Source organism: Columba livia, chromosome 1, assembly GCF_036013475.1.
Source record: "Columba livia isolate bColLiv1 breed racing homer chromosome 1, bColLiv1.pat.W.v2, whole genome shotgun sequence".
In the NCBI taxonomy this organism is placed as follows: Eukaryota; Metazoa; Chordata; class Aves; order Columbiformes; family Columbidae; genus Columba; species Columba livia.
In genome coordinates, this window is record NC_088602.1 from 153,434,566 (window position 1) to 153,454,074 (window position 19,509).

A 19,509-nucleotide genomic window follows, 5' to 3' on the forward strand; every position below is an offset into this window, starting at 1 on the left:
TTGAAGACTTGCATTTGTCATTGGTCTGTAACCTAAGTGGGATGCTTTGATTGCCAAAGTTTGTCAAGAAAAGCTGTGGTAAAAAGTATTTGAATCTGGAGGAGGAAGCATTGCTCAGATAGATACACATGAACAGGTGTGAGAATGTGTAGAGAGAAGCGGTAAATTGGAGAAAGAGTTTTTGTGTGAAATCATCAACATAGAGAAGATAACTGGATTTTGTGTTTTGGGTAAAGTCACTTAGGAAAAGGATAGAGAAAAGAGAAGGCCAAAGATGTTATACCCCTTACCCCAGTGGGCTTGATTTGAGAGGAATAAGGGAGGTGACTTGGAAGACAAGTAGAAGAGTAATTATTTAGAAGGAAAGCAAAAGAATGGAGGGCTGTCTGAGACAAAAGGGGACAAGATTTGAAGACTAGGAGTGTGGCTGCATAGACTAAAGGTGGTTTACGTGTCATTCCATCCTTTTACAAAAAAAAGTTAAGAGTTGGTCATAATGAAATTTAAAGAATAAGTAAGAATAATGCATAGGTGAAGTAATAGCACATGGAGAGACTTCAGTGGAATTGGAAGACAGGGATTCCAGACAGCAAGTATAGAAGATGCACTCAGCATCTCTAGAAATAAAAAGGGAAGTTCAATCCACTTCATTTGGATTTGACAGTGAGATCTCATTTTGCTTGTTATGTGGTGTCAGCGCTTTGACAAAGTTATTGCGGTGCATTATGAACAATTGTGTTGTACTGATTTGACTCAGTGAAGAACTCACAGCGTTGTTTCCATAATGCCTGTCACTCAGAGAAGCGAGCGGAGACTTTAGCGACTGGTCTATCTGCTGTTTTCTCACATGCTGGAAGCACCATACACTGCGCTTCTGTGTTCTCAGATTCAGATGGGCCTGAGTGGAATATAATTCCAAGAGTCCATGTTTCAGTAGCTGTTTAATCCCTAGTATGTGTAGATTCATTCAGCATCTGTGTGTTGTATTGCAGAGTTCCTTAGGTGCTCATGTCTGTGTAGAAGTGCCTGTAGACCGAGCGTCTGGTTCCTGTCTAAGCTCTTTTTCAATTGAGAAGCAGGTTGGAGGGGATTTGAGTTTGGTAGAGAGGACTGATTTTGTTAGGGGTGTTCAAAGCATGCTGCAAAAGCATTGTAGTCAAATACAAAAATCAGCCAAGACCATACTCAAAAACACTGTTGACAAAGGTGTGTACTTTATAAACCGCACTGAAATACAGATGATATTTGGTTTCTCTTTTTTTCTTTTTTCCTCTTCCCATTTTGGGCTCAAAGGAGTAAGAAATAAGAATTCTGAGTATTTGGGCCAGTACAAATGGGGACAGGGCTTTCTGCCCTGAGAAGTGGGGGAAAGAATATTGGTCCCTTGGATTATTTCTGTCTTGTTTGAAGATGCATGACAAACTGCTTAATATGTTTTCCCTTTTTTTTTCTTGCAGCATTATTAGAAGAGGAGAGGCTACTCAAAGAACACACAGGACAAAATTCCTGCTAACTCTGTATTGGAACTACAGTGTTGTGAGAGTACTTGTACTAAAATGACATCATTTATCATGAATTATTTTCAATTGTTCTCATTTGTTGTAAACAAGTCCAATTTTTGGAATGCATTATTTCTAACTGGCATTTCTATGGTTTTTAACTTTTTAATGACTCTTTCACAAAGGGCAAATAAATTGAGTTTTGTATATACAGTATTTGGTGAAGAATTTGCTAAATTAATGTAAATATGAACAGCCATGATTAGCGATAGACCCATCAATATATTTTTGATAATCTCTCATGTATATGGTAGTAGGAAAAGCTGTAGTGATGATAAGTAAAATGGATGGATATAGAGGGTTTTAAAGTTTTTAAATTGTTATTATTTTTAGATTTGAGAACTTGACCTCTCTGATCAACTTCATATTTTCATAATGTAAGTGCTTAGGACTGTGTTTAATCAAATACAGTAGAGTTGTAACCTTTATTAATCGCATCTGTACAGAAGTCATATGCCAATTTTTTGTCAAGTTGTAAAATTTTCATGTATATGTCCAGTCCTTGTATTTCCCAGTTGCCTTGTTCAGTAATAATGTACCTTGTTAATAAAAGAAAATTGTATATACAGATACATATGTCTGTCTTTTATGTATGCTACTGCTCTGGTACATATTTCCAAACAAAACTGTTTCTAGAAAAAGAAGTGAAATGTAATTTTTAGACTTAATCTGGAAGCCATGAGCAGTGAACTATATTACCTTTCACTTCAACTTTCATTATACTGAAGCAAAACACTATCCAAATTATTCAGGCCGTTTTGCTGAAATTGCATGCAGGTGTGCTAACCATTAAGTGTTTTTCACCAATGTATTTATCAAGTTGTTTCTTCAAAATCTGGGCTGTTTTTTCGCTGAAATCGCAATTTGCTTGGTAGTCTGGGAGTCTTTTCTGCACTGCAGCTAATTTGCTGCTCTTTGAGGATGTTGATGCCTAAAAACACAACGGGTTTGCTGACTACTCAGTCAATACTACCTTAAATGTTTAGAGAAGTTTTATCTAAATGTTTTCTCAGACCATTAAGGTCTCTCAAGAAACAGCCTGTCTTGCTACATTTTGCATATAACTAGGTCAGTTACCTGCCTGAGTAGGTGCACAAATCAATTCTCTCGTGGGAGGAGTTAATGATCTTGTTCTTAGCATCACATGAGTGGCTTCCAGTCATGGGGCACTGCTGTGTCGGCTGAAAATCCAGACCAGATTTATGGGTTAACAACATAGGCAGCAGAGCTCTTGTGTGGAATACACTGCTGTGGTTCTGCCTGTTGCTAGATTTTATTGATGATAATTAATGTAAATACATCTGCGTACTGATTTGGATACAATAGCAAAATCAAAAGTACTACTAAGAAAATACAGGCAACATGGTAACCGTCCTGAGGCAGAGAATCTTTGCTTGATCTTAAAGAAAAAAGAAATCATACCGTCTAAATGAAATACTCCACCTGACTTTCCTGAATTGAATAGGCTATGAAACTGCCACAGAGAAACTTCATCAAGGTAAGAACAAATGCTTAATCACTTTTTTTCCCCAACCAGTCTGGAAGTTCTATAGATGAAAGTAGAAATTTCCCAAGGAGTTAATTTCTATGGTAAGTTAATTCCCCTTCCTTAAATGCTAAAAGGAGGATTCCTTTCCTTGGTGCAGAAAAGTCCTTAGATTAGCAAAGGAAAATATGTAGTGAAGATGCTGCTTCACTTGTGTGCTGGCGTGTGTGAGTTCTGGTGTCAGGACTGTGGAAGAAACGGTCTGTAAGTAGGTCAGTGTGAGGAGAGGGGAGAAGCTGCCTTCTGAGTAACAGCAACTTCATAAAAGCCCTTTGCTTCATATTCTTCCCTCCCACTAGTACAGGGTGTTGCTAAGAGAGGAACCCCATTTCAAAGCAAAGTGATTTCAAGTTACGTCCATCTTTTTGAAACACCCTGTACTTGCTGTGACCACAAAAACAAATAAAAATGGCTGAGGCTTTGGCTGCACCGTAAAATTGACCAAAACTATTGTAACATGCAGAAGTTTTCTCCCTGTGCTCTCATTACCCCCTTAGTGATTTTTCAAGTCGGAGTTGGATGTGTGTTACAAACCCAGTATGGATACAGGCCAGGATATTGTTTCTTATTAGACCTCTCCTCCAGATACTGAGCTTAAAATACTCCTCAAGAAAGCTCTATTCCTGAGGGATTTAGCTAGTAGGCAATGGAGTATTGCAGACTGAGGCTTCTTGGAAATCAAACCCCAGGAGAATGTATTCTGGAAGTGCACAAGGATGGTCTAGCTGGTATTTGTGATTAAAAAAATAAATTGTGTGTCTTTAAGCCTTTAGGATTTGAGCATTTCCAAAGGAACTTGTGTGGCCTGTATTGTACTGGTGCTACCTGCTTACAGATGTTTATGAAAGGAGTTAAACTGAGTGCAAAGCTGTGAAGGCCCTACGGAGGGGATCCTGGGCAAATTTTGAAGGAGGTGTCAGTTAGAAATCAGAAATCAGTTTTATGCTGTATTTAGGGACGTGGCTGGCTAGTTTCTGTTGAAGAAAAAGTGACATTTACATGAACCTTGCTGTAGGTCAGAAATCCTGTCTGTACTTGGCTGGAGCAGGGAGCAACAGCAAGCTGTGATAACACGTGTTTACTGCTTCCCCACCTAATCTAAGAATAGGCCAGGCGCCCATGCTGCTCCCCTGGGTGGTGGTTTGCAGCCTGGCTTCCATCAGGACAGGGCTTGCTGCAGTGATAGGTAGAAAGGTTCTTCCCCCAGAGAGTGGTGGAGCACTGGAACAGGCTCCCCAGGGAGGTGTCACAGCCCCAAGCCTGACAGTGTTCAAGAAGAGACTGGACAAGCCCTCAGACACATGGTGTGAACTGTGGGGTTGTCCTGTGCAGGGACAGGAGTTGGACTTGAAGATCCTTGTGGGTCCCTTCCAACTCAGGACATTTTATAATTCTGTGTCTGCAGCTGCCTGGAGAGTTGTGTCCCTGTGTTGACAGGGACCTTGGGCTGCTGAAAGTGATTCTCAGAGGTAAGAAACAAACCCCCTTCAAGCTCTTGATGTACATTTTAAGTAAAACTGTTATTGCCTATTTATTAAGCTCTGTGAGCTTTACTATTTTAAAATTATACTTTCAAATTTTCTGGTAAATTAAAATAAAATGTTCTGTGCCACGTATATACTTGAAGCAGTTTTTCCTATTTGCTGAAACTTTAAAGTCAGAGCAACTTGGTCATTTTTTGGAATATGAGACAGATGGGAAAAAATACATCATTTACGTATGTGAGAAGCTGTACAAGTACAGGCATCCGGAGGGGCACACTTGTTCTCTGTGTGCAGCGCTTTGTGCAGTGACAGGTCCTCAGCTGCTCCTTACCCCTTGCAGCCGTCACTGCTCGGTGTCACAGGCGTGTGACACTTAAATTGCCCTCCGAGGGCTGGCGTTGTAGCTTGGCCTCCCCCTCTGCGCTCGGGAGCGAACTGCGGCTGGCGGAAGACCAAATATTTCCCCGTTGTTTCCAGCCCGGCTGCTCCTCCGGCCGCATTCCGGCTCTCGGTCCGTAGGTGGTGCTGCGAGCGCGGGGTTTGTGGGGTGCGGTGCCGGGGGAACCCGCCGCCTCCCGCGGAGCGGGAGCGATCGCTCGGTGCAGCCTGCGGGGGAAGAATGTGCGAGGTCGTGTTCGTACGGGAGTGTGGGACTGCCCTGGAGAGAGGCCTTTGGTTTTGAGAAGGAAAAATATCAGAGTTTAGTCATACAAAAGATTGTGCTAGCAGCCGGGGAAGGCGAAATACTGATAAATTATAGAATTGCTGTATGGCTGCAATAGTAGCTACCCTGTGTTTCCAAGTCAGAAACCAATTCTCTTTTATTGCTCTGAAAGTTGCTGTTCAGGGATGATGACCTGTGTGCTTGACTGTCTAAACATATATTCTTTTTTCAAATACACTTTGCCTCACCCAGCTGTTACCCTGTTTCCCTAAAAATAAGACAGGGTCTTATATTAGTTTTTGCTCTAAAACATATTACTTTTTTACATGTATAGCTATCTGGACGCTATTTAAATTGACTTTTTGATCAACTGTAACTAGGGCCTATTCTTGGAGTAGGGCTTATATTACAAGCATCCTGAAAAATCATGCCGGGGCTTATTTTTGGGGAAGCAGGGTATTTAAAAATGGGCTTTTGAAAATGCGTCCAAGCTTTTACCTACCTGAAGCATTTACTAGGTTGTCTCTGTCTGTTGGGACACTTGTCACCAACACATGGAGATGAGACCCCCAAGGTTTGGCTTCTTGTCTTTGTTCTATCATGGACCTGCTAAGCAGCCTCAGGTGAGTCTTTGCCTATTCCTGAGGCCTTCATGCACAAGTTCTTGCTACCTAGCCAGGTGCTTTGTTTTAGATTAGATTAGTTTAGTTTAGATTAGATGCAGGACAGAAAGAGAACCTCCTCTCCCTTGTCTGTGCTCGCCAAATGTTTTGGACAAGAATTCCCTCCTTTAAGGACCAAGCAAACAAAATTTCTCCCACTTTAGCCATTACCTCAGCTTTCAACTTGATTGTTTATTGCAGTTTTTTTCCAGAAATTCAAAATTTCAAAGGTGGTGAAAATTTCTGGGTAGAGAGGAATTTTTCATTGATCCAAAAAGCACAGGAAAATCTTAAGTAGACACAGAAAGATAATTTTGATATTGATTTCAAGGAATCTAAGCTCCTGCATTTGAATTGTGTGTATTGCAAAAGCAAGTTTAAATCAACATTAAATTTAAAAATGCAAATAGATTTAATTTCAATATTTTTTACAAAATCTCCTGCAGAACGGAAAGATGGAAGATGCAGAAAACAGAAAAGACGTCCAGAAGGAGGTTCTTTCTTTAGGATACTGTTGCTTTGCTTACTTGCAAGAGGTCTTAGAGCAAATTTCATAATACAAAACTCTTAGAAAAGAGCTGCAAAATGCCGAAGTGCAGCCAATGTGTGAGATCATGTCTGAGGACCTGTGGTTAGTGGAAGCCTGTGCACCTGGTGCCAGGTAAATTATACTTTTCTCTTATTTGCTTATCTCCGCTAATTGCACCCAGCACAAGAAGATAATCTTGTTGACTGTGATTATTCTGACTGGGAATAGCCGCTAAGTACATAAATAATTAATAAAAGAGCAATTTATAGTCAGCAATTACAGAGAGAAAGGATTTTCTTTAGGTCTGTTTGACTTTCTAGAGCTTCAGACCATGTGGTCTTCAATTACCTGGCTTATCCATGTTTCTCAAGTGCCTTTTGCCTTGTCCACACTAGGAATATTTTTAGAGCAAAGTCATCTTTATCTGGTGGTAGATAGAAATAGAGCATTGCTCTGAGGAGCAGCTTACCCCAGCAAACATCATTAATGTTTCATTCCGACCTCAGGGTGACTGCTACACACACAGGAGCAAGTCGGTGAATGAATGGAAGGAAGGATTTTACAGAAATCTCAGAGACAGAAGAAGGAAAGCTAAAGGGATGGTGTAAGGTAAGTAGCCAGCTGAAGGAAAGAAGCAGAAAATCAGATAAGAAATGGAAGTGCATTGGCAGATGAGGGTACATGGATAAATTTAGCATCCATTGTGTCTTGCCTAACTGGATAGTCATTCCTTCTACAACATAAACCCATTTTGAGGGGGTGAGAAGGGGAAGAAATGATCCTTTGCAGATATTTTATGTCTGTTACAATTTTCCAAAATACTTACAGTGCACATGGCTTTGGGTTCCAAGTAGCTGGGGATTTTGATAGTTTTGGTCCCAGTTCCACTGTCAGGTCCTTCAGGTGCCACATCCTGCCCAGGGTTATGAGTCAGGGCAGAAGTGACTGAGGTCCATGGGTTCCCTTGTTTGGAAAACAGTACACACAGTACTTAAGGTCCGTGAACAAAAGGCTTTTATTTTGCAGCTTGGCCCAATTGGTATATGATTTGGTGGCAGAAGGATTTACGTTATTGTAGATTCAATTGGTAAGCATAATAAGTTTGAAGTATATGCGGGGCTGTAAATCTTACGTTACCCTGTTACTTACAAAAAGGAAAGCAAACAAAGTAGAATTAGGGGAAGGAAAGAAGGAAAAAAGAGAGAAAGATTCCACTGTCCTTATGGCTCCACTTTATGTGTGATGGAGCTCACAGTCTCGGATCCAGCGATGTGCTGCGTCCTCCGGTGTCTTGTTCAGTTCATGTAGTGAGACTGATGGGCAGAGTGGTCCTCAGGATGGTGGGTGGGTGCTGCCGGTGCTTTGTGTAAGGCAGGCCTTCATAGCCATCTGGGTTGTCCGCTTGCATAATTTTTGGTCTTTTGTGGAGATGTTATTGCGAAAGATAGAAAAGTTGGGGGGAGGGGGGTGATTGTGAAAGATTGACAAGTCTTGGGCCATCTTGAAGGGTTTCAGCTTTTCCCTTTGGGCCATGCTGGGTGTATCAGAAGGTGGAGCTATGTGCCCTCCGGCACATCCCCCACCTCCTGTATCGTCCAGCTGGCCTGGGCTGTGGCTTGTTAGCTTGTAGGCGATGTGTAAATCGCAATTCACCCTATACTGAATGTACCATCTCCCGTGGCTGGATGAACTGTTTTTGCTACAACGTTTGAGCCATTGTCATCAGTCTCTGACACCAGGGAAGATCATTATGAGGTGCTTCAGCATTCCCCTTGTCCACTCAGCCAGCACAGCAAAGCAAGGCTGGGTGCTTGAGAAAGCAGCTCACCCCATGCAAACTATTTGCGTATGTGTATTTTTTATAATTAGTGGTTTGGCCTTGATTTTATTTGTGGCATAAAATGCTACTAATTACAGCACTTACTGATGAGGGGACCTCTCCCCTGCCACAGCTTCTGCTGCCAGCCTTCTGCCTGAAAAGCTGGAGCTCATGAGAGGCTTTTTCTCTGTGCTGCATGTATGTTGAGGCTGAACAGGCTGTGATTTTGGTGGTTATTGAGGCTGCTGTTGGGTGCTCACTGTGTGTTTTGGCAAAGTTCAATAGCTACATCATCCAATGGCAAAGTTCAATAGCTACATCATCCAACTCAGCTCATGGGTAGCAAGGGGAGTGTTGAGCTGAGGGGCTGCATAGGAAAAGCCATTTTCAGGGCAGCACACACCTTGCAGTCGAGCAGAATAGCTCATCTTGCCCCACTGTGGTCCAAGTCACTGCAGAGCTAAGTAAGGACTGTTCCCTAATTCCTTGTAGCTGCAAACAGCTGGCTGGCTGGGGAGACAACTGCCGCTAACAGGGCTCTTTGTGGGCTCCGGACAAGACTTAAAACTTGTAAATGTTCACACTTGGGGAAGCACTGGTTTAATTCTTCAGTTTAAGGACAAAAGTGTTGAGTAGACATGTAAAAAAAAAAAAAATCAGCTCACAATTGGTGAAGGAAAAATTACCTTAGTGTGTGTTTGAAGGTAGTATCTGAAAGATTTATTACAGTTTTATGCTCCATACCATAAAATGACACCCAAAGTAATGAAGTCTGTAGACAGAAGAAAAATAATTGAAAAGTTATCTTTATGACTGTGTAGCATTTGCACTGCAAGGCATTTTTCATGTGCTTACAGGCCTAATCAAATGTGTATTTGTGGATCCAGATAAAGAATAATGCAGTTTTGAAACTGCAACAGGACTGCTTGATGAACCATCATCTGATTTGCAGTTTACTACCACTGACAGAAAATCCTGCGTTGATTTTCAGGCTGCAAGTGCATGTCCCTTGGAATTGGTGGGCAGGTAGAGCATGCACTGGTGAAAGAAGTCACTCTCCTCTTTCTGCTCTCCTTAACGTTTGTGGAAAATTGTGACACAAATGAAGCCCTGGGAGATGTTTAGTATACTAAGACTTTCAAATTTGCATACCTATCCTGAAGATCTAAACCCAGATTAAGACGGTTTCTAAATAATTAATGACAGCAAAATGTAGTCGAAGTATTAGATTTGACCAAATTATTTCTCATCTGAAACTGATACAGTAACCTCTTTCCTACAGGTACCATGGGTCCCCAGCTCATGCCCGAATTCAAACTAGTACTCTCTTGGGCCTCAGCTGTTAGACACGCTGAGTACCTATAATCTACCCAGAAATGAGCTGGCAACAAAATATAGAGGTGTGTGGGTTTATCTGTGTAGACTGTGTCCCAGGCTTAGGTTCTCCTCCCTGTGATCTGAGCAGAGCCTTGAGTCTCACCTCCAGCCACCCTGGCAAATGCTCCCGCTTTAGGCACAGTTGTCTGTGTGTAGAGCCAAGCCTCCATTTCTACACATTTTGCATTGTTTGGCGGGTCCTGTTACTAGTTAGTGTGATTTATGTTTTACTATCGCTCCTGCGAGGGCTGGCATCATTGTATGGAGTGTGTTGACAATGGAAAAAGATTCCTGCGGCTTCACCGAGGTGGTGATGGATTCCATTCCTGCGTATCTCAGCTATTTTTATCAGATGATCTGGGGTGAGTTTCTATCTCTACAGCTATCGTGACATGATGCATTTTAATGTGGTAATGATTATGATCTGTAAGTTTCTTTTGGCCTGCAGTGCCCCAAAAAGCAAACCCAGATCCCTCCCTCCACCCAAAGAAATCTTCCTTGTATACAAAGGCACTCATTTCCAAACCAGTCCCTTTTCCCAGGATGAGTATAGATGAATGGGTCCTTTTTTCTCTGCTGATAACTGTAGTCTAATGAGTGTGGTGTCTCCACTGGAGGCGGGCAGGGGTAGGATCTCTTCTGGATAATATCCCTGCCATGCCATGTGAGGAGAACCCGTTGGTAGAGTTTCCCTCCAATCTCTCTCCCTAATTTCTGTCTGTAGTTCTTGTGCCCGTCTGCACACAGCAGAGTAGGCTGTGCTGCTTCTAATTAAAGTGATCATTTTGAAATATCTCTTGCACCCTTGACCTTCGTAATTCCCTCAGATGATGTCCCTCTCATCTAGGGAGAGCTCTGTCATGGGTTGTGAGTCTTCATGTGAAAGTAGGTAAGGCGTAGTTTGCAAATATTTGTAAAGTTCTGTTCTGGGTAATTGAAACTGCTGTTAATTGCTCATGATTTCAATCCAGACAGCTGGTTTGGTTTTATGCACCGCTCCCACAGGAGAAGTTGCATTACTCCATGCCTCAAACCCCCACAGGCCTGCTGGTTTGCATAGTGTATTGTCTATACACCGCGTTTTCAGTAACACTTGACTAAGTAGTAAAGGCGACTGTGGCTTGTCCAAGGCATTGAGATGAAGAATAGACAATATGTAAAGCTTTTTGGCTTTGAAAATTTGGGAACAGTTGCACTGGGACCTGAATGAGCACAGGGAGGAGAGGAAGAAGAGCTGTCTGCTGGGGCTCCAAGCAACATGGCAGACCTCGTTAGGAGGGTAGATAGTAGTTATAAAGCCTCTTAAACAGTAATCTGAGGTTAGTAAGAATTCAAGTTTGACTCAGGCTGACTCTCTGAAGGTCAGGATGGATATACTTCACTGCTGCAGAGCACGTGTCAGCAGAAAACTATGCATGGGTGGGTAGATCCCACCAGATAGTTAGCGAGCATGAACAGCACAAGAAAGAGAATGACAGAAAAGTTGGTTAATACTCTTCCTGAGAGACATCTAGGAGAAGAGAGGGTGTTAGAAGCAACCAGGACAATTCAAGCAACTGCAAAAGAAGAGGAGAGATTATTCAAAGCCTAATAAATCAATAAGGTAATCAACAGCCATGTAATTACAAGGATGTTACAAACAAGTTAAACACAGCAAAGAACAAAAAGACAGGAGGAAAGGAATCTGGTGTATACACACGTATACATGAGTGTGTGTTTAAAGCCTTGTATATAATAAAAGGAACAGAGGATCAATAAAAGCAGCAGTGCTCTTGAAGGGAAAAGATTGATGAGCTGGATATTGCTGTGGAACTGAATGTCTCGTTAAAGACAGTGAATGAAAAATAGTCTCTGAAAATGTGAAAAAAAGATACAAGAAACTGAAGTGAAATCTAGGCAGCAGGAAATTCAAGGCACCTACACCTAAGTGAAGACACTACCCCAGCTGCATCTGTGAGACCATCTCATGGCCTCACAGAGACTTGGGCAGCTGCCTTCAGCTCACAGGACCGGGCAGTGGCCTCCTCCGACTCCATGACCCTCCCTGCAACAACAGCCCCATCCGCACCACCGAGGCCTGTGCCCAGGAGGGATGTCTGGATTGGGCTGTACCACAATAAACACACGCCATGGCATTCCACAGGCAGGGTCTGGAAACCACAGAGCTGCTGGATCCATTGCTTTCCAGGGGTTTCACTCCTGGACCCTCATTGCTTTCTTGGCCTGATGGATGGTCGAGCCTCTTGGAGTCTTGCGGAGGGTAGTCAGTCATGCCTACCTGACCCGATAAGTCAATCACCTTTCTTGGGCTTTATGTTAGGGCTTCATTTTACAGGCAGGGTGAGCCAGGAGGGCTCAGTCCCCACAACTTCACACCAGGGCTTTACCGGCCCTGCCTGGCCAGCAAGCCTGGCAGCTCCCAACCAGCTGCAAGGACACTCAGCTATCTGTGGGGAACTACAGCATGAAGGACAATTACTCCAGACCAAGAAAAACCTAAGTAGTCTACAGCAGGAGCCAGCATGTGGGGCCTCTCAGTCAGTTTGTGAGTGAAGGAATGAGTGCAGGTCAGATCCAAAGTGCTCTGATGGTAGGAGAAGATGCCCAGTGATTTGGGTTTGGCTATGCTATGCAGTCCTCGTGGTTGCACAAATGTCGGTGCATTGGGGTCTCTTAAGAACATATTAAACGTGACTTTTTTTTCCTTCTTCTCCTGGGACAGCTGTTTTTGATGTGCTTCTAGGAGAAACTCAGTAGATTGAACTGAGAAAAAAAATAGCCTATCTCAGAAGAGGAGCAATGTCTAAAGGGAGCTGGGAAACACCAGTTCAACAGCAATATTGGTAAGTGTTAACTGTAACACACAGAGAAACAATGGAATTAAAATGCTTTAGATAGAAAATGGGTTTATTTGGATCATTCTTATTAATATCCCCCTTATGCCTGTTTATATTTGATATATTATACAGGGTGGAATGTCCTCATTCAATTTTTTTTTAAAATGGATTCGTGCATATGAATTGTACCATCCACACTTATAAAAAAAAAAAAAAAAGAAAGGAAAGAAAATGAAAGAAAAGAATGTGTAGCTAGAAAATGTATTAATTTGGGAAAGATGGTGGGAATCAGGCGAAGAGACAAACACATACATCTGCTTCATATGAAAATCATTGTATTGTCCATTCCTTATTTATTGCCATCTAACACTGTCTTTAATGGCAAGTGCTAATGACTGCACAACTACAGAAAATACCGAGGAGACAGAATACACCCAGTAAGACCCTCTAGTCAAACTGAAACTCCCCATAAGATCTCCATTAATTAAAATCTCTGCAGATGGGTTCCCTTAATTGTAGGAAATGGAATACAATCCCTATAATTAACTCATCACTCAAAGGCTTTTTTACCCCCCAGCATCTGGAAAGAGCAGCACTGATTGTTTGGCACCTCAATGCTGGAGGCTGCTGCTGTCTCTCCAAAGTGACCTGTTGCCCAGGGCCTTACAACAAAATTGGTCTCATCTCTTCAGTCAAACTCCTCCAGCAACCCCATCATGCAGTACCAAGAGGTTTTGTCTTCTTGGGGAATCACAACACTGGTATCCACTGGCACAATGCTCTTTTCTCTTTGCTGTGGAGGGAAATGTTGGTTCTTCTCGAAAGTCATCTCTGCCTGGGCTGGAGGGTGAGCACCTCTCTGCACTGCAGCACAGGGATAGATGCCAAGCTGTGGAACAAGTGATATCAAGAAGGAACCAAAGAAAACTTGCTGTCCCCCTTGGAGCAGTAGGTGGTCTTTGGGGCAGACCTTGCCTTAGGATGAGTTTGTGGAGCACCTAGCAGTGCAGCACCACCAGTCTGTCTCTGAGGCTTATGGTTTCTTCCAGGACAGCCCTGATGCATCACCTTTTCTCTCTACTCCTATAATTAAAAGGTTGGTCCGATCCCACAACATTTCATCTCATGGTTACTGCCTCTTTTTTCTCTTCCATCCCACTATCCCCTCTTGTTACCACCTTTCTTTGCGCACTGCAAGTCCTATAATTGTCTCAGCCTTTCTCTTGCAGAAAGTCGTTTTCCCTCCATTAGTTGTATCCACTACACAGTACTGAATCCCGTCTGCTCTCCTGCCTTTTCTTCTTCCATCTCTTGGAGTCAGTGCCAGAGAGGGACACAGTGGAGGAGAATAAACCAGCCTCTTCCCCACAGCTGCTATAAAATCGTTTTTTTTTTTCTATTTTTACTTTTTTTTTTTCTTTCTGCTGCAGTGTAAGGCTCTGTGGCACATGAAGAAAAACTTCCCAAGTGCCAGGCAAACTGAAAATCACATGTTCCAGCCTAAGACAGAGCAGCTGGGGAAGGGCACTTGCTCCGGGCAGCCCAGCATCCCTGGTTTTCTGGGACAGCTTGTGTGTGCTGCTGCTGATAACAACCAACCAAGGCATTGGGTATGGACAGGACCAAGTTCCTAAGGGTATTGTCGCTATTACTGGGAGCAACTGCTACGGAGGGCACTTATACACACCACCTTAGCCAGGGATTAAGTTGTCACCACTGGTGTTAAATGTCCTTAGGTTCTGCCACAGGTGAACCACATGGAGGGAAGAAGTGGTGGCACCTTGTGTGTGACGAATTTCAGCACTGAAGCAACAATTTTCTGACCATGTAATGACTCATTGAAGGAGCTTTTCTGGTATTTTGGGAAAGCTAGGGGATGCCATCTGGAAAGAAGTTGCATGGTAGGAGGGTTTTTGGGGACCCATGGGCCTGGAAGTAAAGTGGATGCCTGGGGTTAGTCTGCAGATTGCAGCCCTTCCTAAGCTTTCCTAAGTGTGGACTTTTCCTAAGTGTGGACTTTGGAGGATCCACAGCTCTGTGTGTCTCCTGAACACAGGGCAGCTCTCCAGAGGACGTGTTGCTCTTACAACTCCTCTCCACCTGCCACAACCAGCACGGGTCCTGGTATCCTGTCTTGGAGGAGCTTCTGTGAAGATCCTTGCTCTCAGGGCTCACAGGTATGTCATAGAATCATAGCATCATTTTGGTTGGAGTCAAAGTCATTGCCTGGGGAGCCATGGGAGGCTGATGTGCACGGTGGCTGCAAGTTCTCCTTCAGAGAGTTGCAGGAGAGGAGAATGGGGTGCAGAAGGCTGCCTTCCTCCCCACCAAAACTACAAAGATCTCTGCTGGCAGTTCAGAGCACATCTAGCTCACAATTGCATGTGTTGCAGACAGACTCAAGACATACACACAAACCTGAGGCAGGGGCTGCAAAGCCACATGCTGTCTTGCTTATGAAATCAATGAAGAAAATGTACTTCATGCAACATGGGCTCTTTGAGCTGGTCGTGACCAGGAATATCACTTTCAAATGGGAAGAATATGTACAGGGCAGAGAATTAATTAGAAACGTGGAAACGAAACACATTAGCTTTCCCTTTCTACCACTCAGTACTTATTTTACTGTTGTACGTGGGTACCCGCTCAGCACAAGTCACTGTGCACTTCTGCTGAAGGGATTTCAACGTTGTGCAGCACAGCACTGTACAAGGCAAATGTTTTACTGCTGCTTCCCACGCTTATCAGGGAGGAAAGCCAGTAACTGAAATAATGATCGTTTAATTGCTCCTACGCTCTTGCTTTGTTGTGCAACAGCATTGTCAGAGTTTTCTATCTATGGCAGTTGATTTTTTCCTGATCTTTAGGCTGAGCTAGTTTTAGGAATGTAAATCTGCTTTCAATCAGTGTTTTAAAAAATAGTTTTTCCTAGAAATAACTCATTGGTATCACTGGCGTCGTTTGCTCCCTGAGACGATCTCTTGGCTGCTATGAAATGCTGGGGTCTGCTGGCTACGCTGCAAACAGCTTCAGACAGTGAAGACCTGCACGTTTGTCTTCTTATAGCCAAGCCAGACACCCTTCAAACTGCAAATGTTCACCTTCAGGGTGGGCAACACCTGAGTGTGGAGTGGGATCCCTGTGCTTGTGCCCATGTAAGGTGCTAACTTGCATCTCAGAGGAGCTGCGTCCAGTTTCCCACGTTCACATACTCGAAACAAGTCACTTCACAAAAAACTTTCAGAAATGAAGAAGCCTCAGACCACATCCTCAAAAAATACATAGTTACTGTAGAAGTCTTTCACTGAAAGTCAGTTTTGAAAATTGAATATGCCTTAGAAAATAAGGAAAGTGTATTTGTGCCTTGTAAGATGTCACAGAGCGGTGCCACACAGGTCCCTGAGATGCCCTGTTGTCACTCTCCTTGAAGAAGGTGCACCATTTCTGTTGCTCTTGCATGTGGTGCTTACTTTCTGCTACGCTCTCAGCTCCTCTGAGGTCACCGCTCCCAGTCCTTCTCTCAGACCCCACAGGAGTAGCAGCCAAGTCCAAACCATTGCTTCTGAATCCAGCACTCCTAACAGAAAGGGTTTCATTCACCTGCTGGCGAAATCTGTGGAGAAATGCAAAACGGCACGTTGGGTCAGCAGCACGCTCGAGGGCAGGATTTACTAGAGAGAAATCTAAGCGTGCGCTGGAGTGCACTGCTGAGTCCCCACTGCAACCTCTCAGTCACCAGCAGAAATGCAGCTAGAGAGGCACCAGTCTAAATTGTGCAATATAGGATAGGAATATAGGAATATAGGATAAAAAAGATTACACACACCCCCCTCATTTTTGGCTCACTAGCGGTGGACTGGCTGTAAGTTTGGAGTCCCATACCGCTTCTTGCAGTCTGCAACAGTCCAAGTGTGCCACAGGCTCCTTCAGTCCTACAATCTGGGGACACCACGGTTACCTCCCTCCAGAGGGCAAACCCTGGTGTCACTGGAAGCCTTGTCCTTTGAATGGCCTGAACTGCTCAAAGGGCAGGACTTGGGTCAGATTTGCTTCTCTGCAACTCAAACAGAGCTTTTGCACATGCTTAAACTTGGGAATGTGGCTAGGGAGGATTTTTCCTCATTCACTGCTTGCAAGAAGACGGAGTTAAATTTTAGAAATGCTTCTCCTTCTACCAAGGCTATTTAATCTGCAGGGCAGCGAATTATTTTTCTTTATAAAGTTTTGCTAGATACTTCAAGAGAGTGCTTCATGCAAATTACAACCTCAATGAATGTACCTTGCAAACCTTTATAATGATCTAATTAATTTTGCTAAAGTCACTTTAGTGGAAGCATTTCCTACCTAAAGGCAAGGTAATTACTGTCACCCAATGAATATTTAAATATCTTTATTTCCTTTTGTTTCAATGGTCTTTGCTGTTGAGCTGTCAGTTATCATGATCAGAATACAACCTTTTTTCCCCACTGCACGTCTCAGAGTGTAAAACTGTAAGTATTGATTCAATTGTACATTCAGCTGGGAAGAGGTTGTCTAGTAGCCACAGTGGAGTCCTGCTTTTCTACTGCTTTCTGTGTGAAAAGTAATTCTGCTCAGCTCCTCCTAGCCCAAAAGCATCCTGCTGGCTTTTCACACCGCAGGCTTGTTCCCATGCCTCCAGAGTCAACAAAGGTTTTGTCATTGATTTGATTTTTATTTTCTTAAACTCTTTATCTTGTGAGGTAGATTACAGGCAGTAAGGTGACGTAGAGTCTGACCCTGTCTGTACTGAAGTCAATACACAATGCTCGTGGATTTTGGGGGCACTGGGTTAGCTCATTAGTTGCATAGGCATAGACACAGAATCCAGTTTCACATCCTTAACCTTAATCGTGTGGGAAATCACCAGATACTGATTTACCAACTAGGTGAAACCAGAGCACAGCCCGACAGCTCTCATGATATTGGTCTTTCTAGGAGTGACCCATGCACACCCAGGTGTCTCTGCCCAGAACAATTTCTTAAGTATAAAACTGCAGGCTAAAACCATCCAACAGAAAACACTGTGTATCAAACCATGACAATCTTTGGACGTCTAACTTATCTGTTACTGGGGTGGATACTCACGCTGTCCACTAATCTCTCAAGGGAAAGAAGTCTACTGCTTTTTTTCCCCAGCTCTGGCCCGTGCAGTGCTGTAGTCAAAGGTAAATATAAGCTGTCTGAATGTGTTCACTTCTCATTTGAGCAATGTCAACTTTAATTGTTTTCATACACCAAACTAATTTTATATATTTAAACCTGCTTTCTAGCATTGGTGTGTTGCAGTAGGTATGAGAATGATATGAAATACAAGAAGCAAAAGCCTCAAAGGGGTTGGTGCTTCTGGCTAGTTTGATTTGTTGTCATTGTTCATCATCTTGATGGTATTGATGTGCCCTGCCCCGGCAGTACCCAACATTTCTCACATGACACTTGTTCCTTTTTGTATTCCTGTTAGGGAGAACTGTGTGCAATGGCTTTTTTTTTTGTTTTTCTGTTTGGTGGGTTTTGTTTTTTAGGAAGACACGTTTATAAATGTTCACGTACACTAAATCAGCCTTTCTGAAACACAGGGCATTCGGTCTGAAAGGGCAATTTGAGCTTGGGAATAAATGACAGGACCACAAACACTGAAGAACAGCAGTACTTGCCACTAGCTAAATGTAGCTGGGAAGAGAAAATGATCTCATGGAAATAATTCCATTGTTCTTGCTCTTTTTTTTCAAAACTTCTGGGGCTAAATTTGACCCAGTAATATTTTTAATTTTTTGACCTTCCAATGGAAATAACTTTGTGTTGAGAAGGCACAAACTGACAGTCAGTGACTCATCAGTTTTCCTTTATGGACTGCCTCTGCCTCCCAGCTCTTCTAATTAAATATTCATTGCTTGGAAATGCCCTCCCGGTGTGTCCTTGCTAGTTAATTATAATCTCCTCACCTTAGCTCTGAAACCTCTCCTACAGATCAAGTGCAACAGACTGCTGCTCCTTACCCGGGCAAATCTTCCACCAGATCTGCTGAGTCTGCTGTCAGTCGCGTGGAAGCCATGGCAGCTTCTGCTTGGAGAAGAACCTCTGTCTTCATCAGCCCTCAGAATCAACCTACACACTCAGTGAAAGCTGCTGGAATTGGAAGAAGACTAATGTTCTGTTGGTGTGAACTGGAACAAGGGCATTTAATTAAAAACAAAACACAACCCACATGGCTTCTTCAGCTCTACTGATAGCTTCCCATGTGGGCCTAGCTCAAATGGAACCAAAGCCCACGTAGATTAGATCTACCATTTTCCCTAATCAAGATAAGTAGATACCCAAACAAGTTGAGTCTGATGCAATCTGTCTTTTCTAATATCACACTGCATTTTTGCCTCCATTTGTTTCTGCATCTTTATTATTATTTCTCTCAATGTCTGTTTTTAAAAGTTGTACATGAGGTCGGACTAATGAACTGCACTTTCTAAATGATTTTTTCTTCCCCCAGCTCAAGATCTACCCCCACGTTTTTAAAACTCCTTCAGTCATTTAAGTGCCTGCACAATCTCCACTACTTCTTGTATGTTAACAATATTGCAATACTTGGGTAATAGATGCATTACCTTGAACTGTCAGTATACACAAGTTCTCCATCTGTTCAACATCAAATTAAGTTTTAAAAAAAAATTGAACATGATGCAGTTTGAGACTTTCTCTATTTCCAGCCTTAAATTTCTATATATCGTGAAATAACTTCTGCTCGGTATTGCCATTATATCAATAGTTAACAAATGTAGGCAAAAATGTTCATCTGTTTCATTTACTTGAATCTCTCAGATCAATAGAAAAAGTGCCTCTTTTTTTTTGACTTTCCTATGCAAAAACGTCATCAATTATTAATCAAAGCAGACTAGATTTCAGTGAAGATCTAACTTCCCGCAGCAAGATGCGGTATCCTTAAATCTTAAAGGTGCATTCTTTCTTAAAATGATGCATGCTTGAGTAGCTTTTAATTGCAATCTGAAAATTAATCCAATG

The 19,509-nt window shown here is 42.8% G+C and overlaps 1 protein-coding gene across 2 annotated transcripts in view; it reads left to right on the forward strand.

Moving 5' to 3' along the window:
- Positions 1–2,129, forward strand: part of CRY1 (cryptochrome circadian regulator 1) — a 41,960-nt gene extending 39,831 nt beyond the window's left edge. For both annotated transcript variants that reach the window (XM_065059843.1, XM_065059083.1), the window contains one exon: positions 1,458–2,129. The gene's annotated coding sequence lies outside the window, so the exon portion shown is untranslated. The remainder of the gene's footprint in view (positions 1–1,457) is intronic.
- Positions 2,130–19,509: the final 17,380 nt, after the last annotated feature.